The sequence below is a fragment of the Triticum dicoccoides genome, chromosome 6B, assembly GCF_002162155.2.
Source record: "Triticum dicoccoides isolate Atlit2015 ecotype Zavitan chromosome 6B, WEW_v2.0, whole genome shotgun sequence".
NCBI lineage: Eukaryota > Viridiplantae > Streptophyta > Magnoliopsida > Poales > Poaceae > Triticum > Triticum dicoccoides.
The window spans coordinates 191,886,909-191,900,632 of record NC_041391.1 but is presented as its reverse complement, the minus strand read 5'-3'; the positions used below and the strand labels follow the sequence as shown (position 1 = coordinate 191,900,632).

General features: G+C 45.2%; 1 long non-coding RNA gene across 2 annotated transcripts in view; it reads left to right on the top strand.

The window, feature by feature from the left end:
- The window catches only part of LOC119321741, a 6,233-nt gene extending 4,274 nt beyond the window's left edge, over positions 1 to 1,959 (top strand). The window contains exon 4 of one of the 2 annotated variants that reach the window (XR_005155170.1): positions 1,769 to 1,959. This is a non-coding gene — a long non-coding RNA (uncharacterized LOC119321741). Of the gene's footprint in view, positions 1 to 563; positions 832 to 1,768 lie in introns of those variants that run through there. The other variant, XR_005155171.1, reaches the window with a different exon arrangement.
- Positions 1,960 to 13,724: the final 11,765 nt, after the last annotated feature.

Sequence of the window (13,724 nt, the reverse complement as noted above, 5' to 3'; positions counted from 1 at the left end):
ACTCTTTTTTGGGTGTAATATATGGTCACCCAGAAAATACCAAAGGAAGTAGCTTGTCGTTTGAATATCCCAAGCATGGACTGGTGGGACTACAGTTTGGCAAACAACGCTTCACTAGCTAGGACCGAGTATGACGAACAATCACATGATGTCTGCATCTTGATTAACATGGATACAATAAATTTCTCCTAAAAACAGGACTTGAGGTTGGTATGGATGTCCTGCTTACATTCAAGATGAACGTTGGCAATGATCTGTACATGATAGTTTGCTTCGATGACATCTGAGAGGTTTATAGGTCCTAATTGAGGTTGTCTTCAGTTCATTAGTTTTTATCTCTGCTATGTTAGCTCTTTTGTGAGGGTCCAGTTTGCTGACCACCTTAGAAGAAACACGCACTTAGATCAAAAGATTTTTTTATGTTAGGAGGTTTCCATCCAATCTTCTGAAGATAGTTTGTTAATATATGTGATCATGTACCATGTGTTCCATTGCATATGACAACATTGTATTGGACATATGTGGCCAAAGATCTATACTGAAACATCTTGAGAAATCATCAGGGAGAATACTATGAATGAGAATGGACTAAGAAATTGTGATACACCTTCCTTTAGGTGCATTTTCATTCAGATGGTGATCCAGGTTTGTTGGAGCAGTACATGCTAACCACCAATTTGTTTTCTGATCTTTTTAGTACAAGGCTTTACCAAACTATCAATTGAAGTGCAGGTCAACCAAGACTTCATATACATAGGCTGAAAGATGAAAACTAAAGACCATGGAGAAGATCACACCATCTTTATCCCAGGAAAAACAACTGCATGGTCACTTGACTTTATAGACAACACGCTGCACTATTAACTTTGGTTTAATTGATCGACAATGCGTCTTTGTTATTAGTTATATACTAAGGAACATGCCTATGAGTATATACTTAGGCTATGTGTGAGACCAGATTGTTAACATAATACTCTTAGTGAACCCCTAATTTATGTTGTCCCTATGCTTTGGGAGGTTGCAGCTGACATCCTCGACAAAAATACCTCCTTAACAATCGTTCCCGCTTTTCTTTACTTGAAATTGTTTCTCTGCTCTAGGTGCAAGGATCTGGGATAGGTGTATTTAGTTCTGCAATGGCGATGACACATGTAAATTAAACCATTTGTTGTTTGTATGTTGGATCTTCCTAAAAACCAGAGGATGTATTTTTCACAGGAAATAAACTTTGTATTGTCAAACTTAGTTGAATAACTCCCAGATTTTATCTACTTCACTGTTTTTGTGACACTCATAGGCTATTTGATAATAGGCCTAAAAACCTAGATGTCTGATAATAGGCCTAAAAACCAAGATGTTTGATAATAGGCCTAAAAACCAAGATAAACTAATGTTTTCACACCTTTGCTTTGCATCTGTTTTGACCAGAAGAAATTGCTTACAGAGTACCTTTCTTACAAAACCTTTCCTCTGCAATTGTATTAAGTTACTTTTGATACCAAACTTTTGTTCTAACCTCATTAGCAAACCTGATGACCTGATCCAATTACTTACCTGTGTAAAGTGCAAACTTGTGTGCGCACTACCTATTCTTCTCTTACTGGAGATGCATTCACCTGCCTTCCATTCAAGAAACAGATAGATGTTACTAATTCTATCCATGGTGATTGCAGGCATAGTTAACTTATCCTTTGTGTAGTATGATTATTATACACACTCTTTTCATTTCTGTTTTCTCCTCCTAAGCCATTTATTCTGTCTACCGCAGGTTGCTTGGTGTCCTCTCATCGTGTCTATTGGTGCAGTATCACATATCCTCTCTCGAAGAGATGAGATAAGGATTACAGGGCTACCAACAACCCACCTCACCTATAATGGAAGACATCCTGATTCATTGTTGCAAGCTAGAGAACAATAACTATCATGTTGGTGATTTCCTTGATATATGGTTCTACATGTGTGTCATATGGACCAATGAAAGCAAAGATATTCCGGAGATAATAACTATATGGGCTACTCCAAATGGAGTGGCAGTGGAACCAACACCTTTTATAGGCCTTCAAGTACCTGTGTGGAAGTCTACCATGCAAGCATTATCCGACGACTAACACTTTGCTTATGTGTACATATCCTCTGAAGACCACAACCGGACTAAGAAGATGTCTAAATAAGCTGTGAGGCTGCCTATATATAAGTCTATTTCTGTAAATTGATATCAGTTATTCTACTATCTGTAAACCAATTTAAGTCATTCTACTGTCTGCAATACAATCCACATTGCATTATCTTTCCATCTACATCTCTTACTCTCCACTAACATTGCTTCTAATTGGCTTCTTGCGCCATTGGCGCAACCGGGTCATCTAGTAAAATAAAAATAGCACCAACACCTCCAACTTTTGGCAAGACCCCAAACCTCTCAATGCAGAGTAGAAAACAAGTTGGGGCCTTAAATTTTGTAGCAGTCGAAAGTCTAGGAAAATATATTTTGGTGTAATTCGCTAAAGAGAACCAAATGCCTCTCAACCATACATCGATGATTAGATGACAGACATACGGGAAACAATCCATCATACTACTACCTAGCATGGTTGTGGTAGGTCCGTAGAAAATTTCCAATCTCTTAGAGCAACTCCAATGCGATGACCCATTTGGTCTGGACGCATCCGTTTATGTCTACCCGGACAAAAAAGATGCCCAAGCGGACATCCATTTCCATTTTATGTTCATTCTGTTTGCGTTTGGACGCATTTTCGTTGCAAATTGGGTCAGATTTGGGTCCGAAGCGGACACAACCGGACTTATTCTGCGTCCTCCTTGTCCGAATGTCCGCTGCATCTTGAGTAAGACAAGGGCTATGGGCCGGATTAGGAACGGTTTGTTCCTTCCCTTTGGAGGTTTTGGTAACAATGGTTTTTGGTTTCTCGGCAATGGTTTGATCGACATACCCATATAGCCCTATCCCCATGGTCTGGGAGCGAGCTTGGGCTCGCGATATAATATAGTTGGTTCTTGTGAGAGGCTCGGAGATGGTATTGTTCAGGCCGGTGGAGATAGTTTGGCTGGAGAAAGAAATAGTGGGTGTGATGGGAAGATGGGAGGCTGGATGATGCGATTGAGAAGATGGTTGCTAGATGCAGTGGAAGAGGGAGGCTTTGATTACCATGTGAAGATTGTGGAAGCATCTCAACTCTCAAATAGAGGACTCGCATTGGTTTATATTGATCTGATCGAGAGATGTCTCTCATAGGTTACAGTATTCGGCAGCCAGGCTAACGCAGGAGGACTACAAGGGGAGATAGAGATAAGAGATTAGCTTAAACAGAATATCACTAACTATCTGTCGTGGTTGTAAGTCTGACAGTAAGAGTAGGGGGTACATATGAGGAGGCAAGGCCCTAGCTACGGCGAGATTGTACGCACAAGTTTACGAGTTCAGGCCCCTCTCGAAGGAGGTAAAAGCTGTTGGGGAACATTGCAGAAAATAAAAATTTTCTATGCTTCACCAAGATCAATCTGTGAAGTTCATCTAGCAACGAGAGATAGGAGTGCAGCTACATACCCTTGTAGATCGCGAGCGGAAGCGTTCAAGAGAACGAGGTTGAGAGAGTCGTACTCGTCTTGATCCAAATCACCGAAGGTCCTAGTGCTGAACGGACACCAACTCCGCGTTCAACACACGTACGGTTGGGGAAGACGTCTACTCCTTCTTGATCCAGCAAGGGGGAAGGAGAGGTTGATGGAGATCCAGCAGCACGACGGCGTGGTGGTGGATGCAGCAGCGATCTCGGCAGGGCTTCGCCAAGCACTACGAGAGGGAGAGGTGTTGCGGAGGGAGAGGGAGGCACCAAGAGCATGGGTGCGGCTGCCCCCTCCCCCCTCTTTATATAGGGCCCCTAGGGGGGGCGCCGTCCCTAGGAGATGCAATCTCCAAGGGGGGGCGGCGGCCAGGGGGGAAACTTGCCCCCCAAGCCAGGTGGAGGCGCCCCCACCCCTAGAATTTCCAACCCTAGGCGCAGGGGGGCCCAAGGGGGAGGGGGCGCACCAGCCCACCAGGGGTTGGTTCCCCTCCCACTTCAGCCCATGGGGCCCTCCGGGATAGGTGGCCCCACCCAGTGGACCCCGGGACCCTTCCGGCGGTCCCAGTACAATACCGGTGACCCCCGAAACTTTCCCGATGGCCGAAACTTGACTTTCTATATATAATTTTTCACCTCCGGACCATTTCGGAACTCCTCGTGACGTCCGGGATCTCATGCCGGACTCCGAACAACTTTTGGGTTACTGCATACTAATATCTCTACAACCCTAGCGTCACCGAACCTTAAGTGTGTAGACCCTACGGGTTCGGGAGACACGCAGACATGACCGAGACGACTCTCCGGTGAATAACCAACAGCGGGATCTGGATACCCATGTTGGCTCCCACATGCTCCTCGATGATCTCATCGGATGAACCACGATGTCGAGGATTCATGTAACCCCGTATACAATTTCCTTTGTCAATCGGTACATTACTTGCCCGAGATTCGATCGTCGGTATCCCAATACCTCGTTCAATCTCGTTACCGACAAGTCACTTTACTCGTACCGTAATGCATGATCCCGTGACCAAACACTTGGTCACTTTGAGCTCATTTTGATGATGCATTACCGAGTGGGCCCAGAGATACCTCTCCGTCATACGGAGTGACAAATCCCAGTCTCGATCCATGTCAACCCAACAGATACTTTCGGGGATACCCGTAGTATACCTTTATAATCACCCAGTTACATTATGACGTTTGGTACACCCAAAGCACTCCTACGGTATCCGGGAGTTACACGATCTCATGGTCTAAGGAAAATATACTTGACATTGGAAAAGCTCTAGCAAACGAACTACACGATCTTGTGCTATGCTTAGGATTGGGTCTTGTCCATCACATCATTCTCCTAATGATGTGATCCCGTTATCAACGACATCCAATGTCCATAGTCAGGAAACCATGACTATCTGTTGATCAACGAGCTAGTCAACTAAAGGCTTACTAGGGACATGTTGTGGTCTCTGTATTCACACATGTATTACGATTTCCGGATAACACAATTATAGCATGAATAAAATACAATTATCATGAACAAGGAAATATAATAATAATCATTTTATTATTGCCTCTAGGGCATATTTCCAACAGTATCCCACTTGCACTAGAGTCAATAATCTAGTTACATTGTGATGAATCGAACACCCATAGAGTTCTGGTGTTGATCATGTTTTGCTCGCGGAAGAGGTTTAGTCAACGGATCTGCGACATTCAGATCCGTATGCACTGTGCAAATATCTATGTCTCCATCTTGAATGTTTTCAAGAATGGAGTTGAAGCGACGCTTGATGTGCCTGGTCTTCTTGTGAAACCTGGGCTCCTTGGCAAGGGCAATAGCTCCAGTGTTGTCACAGAAGAGAGTGATCGGCCCCGACACATTGGGTATGACTCCTAGGTCGGTGATGAACTCCTTCATCCAGATTTCTTCATGCGCTGCCTCCGAGGCTGCCATGTACTCCGCTTCACATGTAGATCTCGCCACGACGCTCTGCTTGCAACTGCACCAGCTTACTGCCCCTCCATTCAAAATATACACGTATCCGGTTTGTGACTTAGAGTCATCCAGATCTGTGTTGAAGCTAGCATCGACGTAACCCTTTACGACAAGCTCTTCGTCACCTCCATAAACAAGAAACATATCCTTAGTCCTCTTCAGGTACTTCAGGATATTCTTGACCGCTGTCCAGTGTTCCTTGCCGGGATTACTTTGGTACCTTCCTACCAAACTTACGGCGAGGTTTACATCAGGTCTGGTACACAGCATGGCATACATAATAGACCCTATGGCTGAGGCATATGGGATGACACTCATCTCTTCTATATCTTCTGCCGTGGTTGGGCATTGAGCCGAGCTCAATCTCACACCTTGCAATACAGGCAAGAACCCTTTCTTGGACTGATCCATATTGAACTTCTTCAATATCTTATCAAGGTATGTGCTTTGTGAAAGACCTATGAGGCGTCTCGATCTATCCCTATAGATCTTGATGCCTAATATGTAAGCAGCTTCTCCAAGGTCCTTTATTGAAAAACACTTGTTCAAGTAGGCCTTAATGCTGTCCAAAAGTTCTATATCATTTCCCATCAAAAGTATGTCATCTACATATAATATGAGAAATGCTACAGAGCTCCCACTCACTTTCTTGTAAACGCAGGCTTCTCCATAAGTCTGCATAAACCCAAACGCTTTGATCATCTCATCAAAGCGAATGTTCCAACTCCGAGATGCTTGCACCAGCCCATAAATGGATCGCTGGAGCTTGCATACCTTGTTAGCATTTTCGGGATCGACAAAACCTTCCGGCTGCATCATATACAGTTCTTCCTTAAGATAGCCGTTAAGGAATGCCGTTTTGACGTCCATTTGCCATATCTCATAATCATAGTATGCGGCAATTGCTAACATGATTCAGACGAACTTCAGCTTCGCTACGGGAGAGAAAGTCTCATCGTAGTCAACCCCTTGAACTTGCCGATAACCCTTAGCGCCAAGTCGAGCTTTATAGATGGTAACATTACCATCCGCGTCCGTCTTCTTCTTAAAGATCCATTTATTTTCTATCGCTCGCCGATCATCGGGCAAGTCTGTCAAAGTCCATACTTTGTTTTCATACATGGATTCTATCTCGGATTGAATGGCTTCAAGCCATTTGTTGGAATCTGGGCCCGCCATCGCTTCTTCATAGTTCGAAGGTTCACCGTTGTCTAACAACATGATTTCCAGGACAGGGTTGCCATACCACTCTGGTGTGGAACGTGTCCTTGTGGACCTACGAAGTTCAGTAGCAACTTGATCCGAAGTACTTTGATCATTACCATTAATTTCCTCTCCAATCGGTGTAGGCACCACAGGAACATTTTCCTGAGCTGCACTACTTTCCTGTTCAAGAGGTAGTACTTCATCGAGTTCTACTTTCCTCCCACTTACTTCTTTCGAGAGAAACTCTTTCTTCAGAAAGGACCCGTTCTTGGCAACAAAGATCTTGCCTTCGGATCTAAGGTATAAGGTATACCCAATGGTTTCCTTAGGATATCCTATGAAGACGCATTTTTCTGACTTGGGTTCGAGCTTTTCAGGTTGAAGTTTCTTAATATAAGCATCGCATCCCCAAACTTTTAGAAACGACAGCTTAGGTTTCTTCCCAAACCATAATTCATACGGTGTCGTCTCAATGGATTTAGACGGTGCCCTATTTAAAGTGAATGTAGCTGTCTCTAGAGCGTATCCCCAAAATGATAGCGATAAATCGGTAAGAGACATCATAGATCACACCATATCCAATAGAGTGCGATTACGACGTTCGGACACACCGTTATGCTGAGGTGTTCCAGGCGGCATGAGTTGTGAAACAATTCTACATTTCCTTAAGTGCGTACCAAATTCGTGACTTAAATATTCTCCTCCACGATCTGATCGTAAAAACTTTATTTTTCGGTCACGTTGATTCTCTACCTCATTCTGAAATTCCTTGAACTTTTCAAAGGTCTCAGACTTGTGTTTCATCAAGTAGACATACCCATATCTACTTAAGTCATCAGTGAGAGTGAGAACATAACGATAGCCTCCGCGAGCCTCAACGCTCATTGGATCGCACACATCAGTATGTATGATTTCCAATAAGTTGGTTGCTCGCTCCATTGTTCCGGAGAACAGAGTCTTGGTCATTTTGCCCATGAGGCATGGTTCGCATGTGTCAAATGATTCATAATCGAGAGACTCTAAAAGCCCATCAGCATGCAGCTTCTTCATGCGCTTGACACCAATGTGACCAAGGCGGCAGTGCCACAAGTATGTGGGACTATCATTATCAACCTTATATCTTTTGGTATTCACACTATGAATATGTGTAACATTACGTTCGAGATTCATTAAGAATAAACCATTGACCAGCGGGGAATGACCATAAAACATATCTCTCATATAAATAGAACAACCATTATTTTCGGATTTAAATGAGTAGCCATCTCGCATTAAACGAGATCTAGATACAATGTTCATGCTCAAAGCTGGCACTAAATAACAACTATTGAGGTTTAAAACTAATCCCGTAGGTAAATGTAGAGGTAGCGTGCCGACGGCGATCACATCGACCTTGGAACCATTCCTGACGCGCATCGTCACCTCGTCCTTCGCCAGTCTTCGCTTATTCCGCAGCTCCTGCTTTGAGTTACAAATATGAGCAACCGCACAGGTATCAAATACCCAGGAGATACTACGAGTACTGGTAAGGTACACATCAGTTACATGTATATCACATATACCTTTAGTCTTGCCGACCTTCTTGTCCGCTAAGTATTTGGGGCAATTCCGCTTCCAGTGACCCTTCCCTTTGCAATAAAAGCACTCAGTCTCAGGCTTGGGTCCATTCTTTGACTTCTTCCCGGTAACTGACTTACCAGACGCGGCAACTTCCTTGCCGTCCTTCTAGAAGTTCTTCTTACCCTTGCCTTTCTTGAACTTAGTGGTTTTATTGACCATCAACACTTGATGTTCCTTTTTGATTTCCACCTCCGCTGACTTCAGCATTGAAAATACTTCAGGAATAGTTTTCACCATCCCCTGCATATTGTAGTTCATTACAAAGCTCTTGTAGCTAGGTGGGAGTGACTGAAGGATTCTGTCAATGACCGCCTCATCCGGGAGGTTAATGTCCAGCTAGGAAAAGCGGTTGTGCAACCCAGACATTTTGAGTATATGCTCACTGACAGAACTATTTTCCTCCATCTTACAACTATAGAACTTTTCGGAGACTTCATATCTCTCGACTCAGGCACGATCTTGAAAAACCATTTTCAGCTCCTCGAACATCTCATATGCTCCGTGTTGCTCAAAACACTTTTGGAGCCCCGGTTCTAAGCTGTAAAGCATGCCGCACTGAACGAGGGAGTAATCATCAGCACGTGACTGCCAAGCGTTCATAACGTCTTGGTTCTCTGGGATGGGTGCTTCACCTAGCGGTCCTTCTAGGACATATGCTTTCTTGGCAGCTATGAGGATGATCCTCAGGTTCCGGACCCAGTCCGTATAGTTGCTGCCATCATCTTTCAGCTTGGTTTTCTCTAGGAACGCGTTGAAGTTGAGGTTGACATGAGTGTTGGCCATTTGATCTACAAGACATTTTTTGCAAAGGTTTTTAGACTAAGTTCATGATAATTAAGTTCATCTAATCAAATTATTTAATGAACTCCCACTCAGATTAGACATCCCTCTAGTCATCTAAGTGTTACATGATCCGAGTCGACTAGGTCGTGTCCGATCATCACGTGAGACGGACTAGTCATCATCGGTGAACATCTCCATGGTGATCGTATCTTCCATACGACTCATGTTCGACCTTTCGGTCTCATGTGTTCCGAGGCCATGTCTGTACATGCTAGGCTCGTCAAGTTAACCTAAGTGTTTATGCATGTGTAAATTTGTCTTACACCCGTTGTATGTGAACGTTAGAATCTATCACACCCGATCATCACATGGTGCTTCGAAACAACGAACTTTCGCAACGGCGCACAGTTAGGGGGAACACTTTCTTGAAATTATTATGAGGGATCATCTTATTTACTACCGTCGTTCTAAGTAAACAAGATGCAAAAACATGATAAACATCACATGCAATCAAATAGTGACATGATATGGCCAATATCATATAGCTCCTTTGATCTCCATCTTCGGGGCGCCATGATCATCTTCGTCACCGGCATGACACCATGATCTCCATCATCGTGTCTCCATGAAGTTGCTTGCCAACTATTACTTCTACTACTATGGCTAACGGTTTAGCAATAAAGTAAAGTAATTACATGGCGTTTGATCATTGACACGCAGGTCATACAATAATTAAGACAACTCCTATGGCTCCTGCCGGTTGTCATACTCATCGACATGCAAGTCGTGATTCCTATTACAAGAACATGATTGTGACACTCCAAAATTTTTATTTGGTTTTTATCAAAAACTTTGTGGTTTTAATTTGTTTTTTTAGTGAAGCTCTATGAAAATTTGGGATTTTCTTATCTTTGAGGCCACCCTTGGCTTTGTATTTTTGCCCATGAGATAAAACCCCTCAAAAACCTCCCCTCCCCCTTGTGATCAACCTAAATTCTCTGTCCCAACTAATCCAAACTGGTTTTGGATTCTATTCTAATTATTTTTCCCCCTCAATTCAATTCTGAAAATTATTTGGAGCCTGAGGGATTTTCAAAGCAAGTACACTCTTTCATTTGAGTTTCGACCTCAAACCAATTCTCCTGGATTGTCCTTCGAACCCACGACCCAGAACCATCTTGATCCACTCCTCCTCTGTTCAAATTTTTCAAAATACAGTCTCTGCAAGTTTGGACCAGTTTTGCCAAATTTGGTGAAATTCATATCCACACTGCTCCAAAAATTCCACCAAAAATCATGCAGCCTCCTTGAGCAAGGAGAAGCCACTCCACCAAAAATCAGCTCAAGGAAAAATCACCAGAGGCCAATTTCATTCGGTCGAACACCTTGTGGGCACTGTTACTGTTCAAAGTTCAGAAAATTCAGTTTCAGTGTCATCTTCCGTCCGTCAGTTTCAGTCACGCGGCCACAGTGCCCTTGGCACGTTCCTCGCCGCCTCTTCCTCTTGTCCGAAGCTTCACACGCGTGCGTGGAGCCTTCCTGGCGTCGGTAGCGCGCTGGCTCGCCCTCGCCGGCGTCTTCTGCGGCGTCGGGACCTCCCGTGGCGGCCGACAGGAGGCACACCACGGCAGAACGCCGTTCCGTGCCGCCCATCGCTCCCTGGCTCTCCGCGTGGCCTCATGCACGCCAGCGCACGACCGTAGCACAGCCACCGTGGCCGGCAAGCACGGAACGCGCTCTCCGTCGCCGACGGGCCCGCGCCATCACCGTTCCGTCGAGCTCGCCCTTAACACCCAAACCCCGGCCAGTTTAACACCAAAACGGACCCATTGAACCTCCGTGATGATGCTCGACCCCCTAACCACCCTGACCGAGCACTGCGCCACCGTAATCGCTCGCCGGTGATCCTCGTTCACGGCAACCGCCTCGGACCGCCTATATAAAGGGGTCCCGAGCTCACTCTCGTGCACGCAGCACCTCCACTACTCACCAACACCCCGCCAGGCCACTAGGGAGACCTCGAGGAGGTCTCCTCCCCCAGCTCCGGCCGCCTCGCCCCGCCTCGGCCTCCAGCCCGATTCGTTCTGGTGAGGCCATCTCCGGCGCTCAAACCCCGTTCGTTACCCTCTCTAGCTGCCAGGAGCATGACCCCCTCTTCAATTTAACCTTTGCATCCCTCTCCGACGAGCCCCTCGACCACCCGAGCCGCCGTCCGCCGGAGCAAAGCTCGCCGTCGACGTGGTGCTCGCCGACCGACTCCACCACCATCAACTGACGCGGAAGGGTGCCCTGAGCATGGAGGTACTCTCCGATCCCTCTGCCTCGCCTGGATCGCCGCCGGCGACCACCGCGGATCTCGGGCGCCGGCGAACTCTGCCGCCCCGTTTGAACATTTGAACCTGACGGGTGGGACCCCACCGTCAGCCTCTCTGCTCTCTCTTTCGAATCGTTTTCTGGAAGCGCCTTCGGGCAGAATGTGTTTTCTCTTCGGGCTGGCATAGTCGCTACCGAAGCGTTTTCTGTTTTTATAAACTAGCCCCTGGAAATCTTCTGTTTCATTACAGATAAGTCCCTGGACAAAAACCCTTATAACTTTTAATCAGAAAAGTATTTTTGATTGATTTTTTTTCTGTTCTCTTTAAAATTTTGTCTAGTTTTTTTATCAGATTTATTTGAAAAATATTTGGTTCACCTTCTGTGCACTCCTTGGTATTTACGTTAGCGCATATATTTTCTTTAAACCGTAGATACCGAAGGAGGTGACGGAGCCGCGAACTTCACCGAGCTAGGCTCCGACTACTCCGAACCAGGCAAGCATGTTTGAACTTTTGATATGATGAGTGTCTTGGCATGTTTTGCATTTAGTTAGTTTCATGGCATGTTGGAGAGCATACCGATGAACGTTATTTTATGTGATAATAAGGTGAGTGAGTTCGATGATCCATACGTGGATGAATGTGAATATGAATGGCCATGTGTTGGCATGAGGATGGGTACGATGGCAGTGTTGTAGCATGCCAGTCTTACGCCAGACTATGTGACTTCAGTGTCAAACCATATCGGTCCAGTACCTATCATTTCCTTCCTTGTACTACCACATGTTTTCCGCAAGGAATATGGTTTAGTAAGTTGCAAACCGCTTTCATGGTACACACCAAAGAGGAGAGGCCGTGATGATGGTTCCATGGCCCTGGATTAAAGTCAGTCATCCGGTCAGGGGGCATGGGTGTTTCCGGTTGGGACCGAGAGGGGGGCACCCCTTAGAGCGCGCGTATATAAATTTGATCCCATGCTATTCGAGATTGTGATCTCCCCGTCTCAAAAGTTTTTCTTGGACGATGACTAGGGTGATTCCTAGCATCGAGAGGTAGGATGGGTGTGTACCGGTTAACTGTGTTTTCTTCCGAAATACCATAAACGGAACTAGTCTTTCGTGACTACGGAAATCCGTTGGCTATGGGAAAAATTTTGTACAAACTCTGCAGAGTCATATATTCCTCCAAATCATCTCTTCCATGTCAAGTTTCGTTCCATCTTATCCTAATCAATTGTCAGCTTTGATGACAGAGACTCCGGTGAATCGCATAAGTGATAAGTCCGGTTGAATGATTATCTCTGTGGATGGACTAACCCGTTTATTCTCATGGATTGAATGTTTATTATGAGTATTATTTACTGGTGAATTTAAAGCCCTTTCTGCGATGTCGCTCAGACGACCGACTGTGGCATTTCATTTAAAGCCCTTTCTGCGATGTCGCTCAGACGTCCGACTTTGGCATTTCTTTTAAAGCCCTTTCTGCGATGTCGCTCAGACGTCCGACTGTGGCATTTCTTTTAAAGCCCTTTCTGCGATGTCGCTCAGACGTCCGACTGTGGCATTTCATTTAAAGCCCTTTCTGCGATGTCGCTCAGACGTCCGACCGTGGCATTTCTTTTAAAGCCCTTTATGTGGTGGCGCTAAGATGCCCGACTGTGGCATCATTTCCTTATTCTTATTTGTTCACCTTTCGAGGCGTCGCTTCAGACACCCGATCGGTCCTTATTTATGCTCTGTGGAATTTCAGACGGACTACCGCCGTTTCCCTTTTTACTTACCTGTTATGCCAATTTTATTTATTGTGCATTAAGGAATTAATCATGTTGCATCCATGCACGCATTTGTTATATCTTACGTCTGAACTGTCTTGCGAGTACTTTCAAAGTACTCACTGGCTTGTTGATTTGGCCAGATGCTGACGAAGGCGATCTCATGGATGAAGAGTTCGATAGCGAGTCCGACACTTAGAGGAGTCCCAGTCAGTCTCGTGCGACCCTGGATTTGGTCACTGTTTTATATCCGCTTCCGCTACCAAATAAATTTATCGAGCCTCACCTCGACGTTCGATGAAATGATATTCTTAGAGTCTTGTATTTCCCTTCCCGCTGTGCTTTTCCACCACCAACCTATCCATGAGTCAGTAGTATGTCTCCACACCACTGTGTCCTGTCCGCCATTATGTATGATTATTGGCGTGCTTGTAATAATTTGGTTGAGC